This window comes from Tenrec ecaudatus, chromosome X (assembly GCF_050624435.1).
Source record: "Tenrec ecaudatus isolate mTenEca1 chromosome X, mTenEca1.hap1, whole genome shotgun sequence".
Lineage (NCBI taxonomy): Eukaryota > Metazoa > Chordata > Mammalia > Afrosoricida > Tenrecidae > Tenrec > Tenrec ecaudatus.
This window is the reverse complement of record NC_134548.1, coordinates 17,454,646-17,456,452: the sequence shown is the minus strand read 5'-3', so window position 1 is coordinate 17,456,452 and position 1,807 is coordinate 17,454,646.

The following is a 1,807-nucleotide window of genomic DNA, read 5'->3' as shown; positions in this document are numbered from 1 at the left end:
ATATCTTACACTGTCAGGGTGAAGTGCAGCAACAATGAAACACACAACTTTCCTCTAGTTCCTAAATGCTTCCTCCCATCCTCCCCTCCCCCTCACTATCACGATCCCAATTCTACCTTACAACTCTGGCTAGACCAGAGGATGTACACTGATACAGATAGGAAATGGAAACACAGGGATTCCAAGACGGATGATCCCTTCAGGACCAGTGGTGTGAGCGGTGATACCGGGAGGGTGGAGGAAGGGAACCAATTACAGGGTCCTACATATGACCTCCTCCCTGGGGGATGGACAAAAGGAAAGTGGGTGAAGGGAGACATCAGAAAGATATTTTCTAATTTTGTCCACTGAAGGGGTCTGGAGACAGTGACACTTGGTGCAGTGAGCATACCTAATTCTGAGATTTGATGTTTAAATATCATCTCCATCTAAGAGGAAATGGGGCTTCCTAAAGAATTGGTTGATTGCAAGGTCTGAGGCAAGGTGAGTAGGAGAATGAGTCAGACATATTTTACCAAGCTAGAAAGCAAAAGAGCACTCAGAGACTAATGGCACTGGATAGGAAGGACAGAGAAACCAACTCCTACTGAGAAAATTTGAGGTAATTTGAGTATCAGAAATAATATGGCTAGAAATCATTATAAACTGAGTAAGGTAACATCCATGTGTCCCCGTGCTGCTTAGGGAAAAGGCAACAAGGAGAACCAGAACTATTCCTTTCTATGGAAGAATGCCAGCTCACGAATATAGAAGGACTGACAGAAAATGTGAAACTGCTATTTTACCATTGTAGTTAATCATTGTGTGGTACAAGGATGTTAAAGCCACTGGATGAAGGGTTATTGGAAATAACTACGTCAGAGGGGGGTTGTGAAGACGGAGCAAGCCAATTCATGTAAAAGATATTCCATAATACACAGGACGGGATCAATAAGTGAACACTACTATAGCAACAATGATTATTATTTCTAATTTTCATATCATTCTTTTACTGGAGCTAAAGTCCAGCTCAAGGCTTACATCAAAGCAGGGCAAATAATAACACTTGTTTTTCTTTCATTTTCCATACAAACCCTAGCAAAATTCCCGATCTTACTACTTGGATAGCCAATATCAAGAGGTAGCAATGACAAGAACATGAAATCCAGAAGCAGAGAATTTCCAATATCTAGAGATAGCTTGGATAGACAGCTTACTCCCGACCTTTTTACAGGTAGGCTATCCCCAAACTCTCTGCCAAAGATTTGCAGCCTTTTCGCCCTCTGATTTCCCCCCACTCACAGGAAACAGAAGAAAGTAACGAGAGAAAATTAGAATTGAGCCTCTTCCTGAGTGACAATCTCCTTAGTTCTGTATTACTGCTACCACTTTAAGGCATAAAAATGCTCTTGAAGAGCTCAAGTGTGGATTCAAAGAGAATGAGTGTTCTCTGAAAGTGAGACAGCAATAATCCACTCATTCCAAGATCCTTGGAAGAATTCCATGATCTTTTAATTCCATTTTTCAGCAACTCTTTCAAGTCCTCTCTTATTATTCTAAAATATGAGGGACATATTACTCCAATGCAGGCTACTTTGTTTCCTTCTTGCTAAAGCTTCTCTCCTAGAAAACCTACCCAGCTGAGAAAATGTTTCCCTTGAATTTGATTAGGCTTTCAACACACTTCGCCCCCTTGGTAGGAAGGAAAGGTGCTGGTGATGGGGCCAATAGGAGTTTGTTTGCTGTGAGCATCTCCTGGCTATACCCCGGAGTAGCTGGTCTTTTTGAACCTTACTAAGTGCAATCTGGCCTGAGAGAACTCCAATAA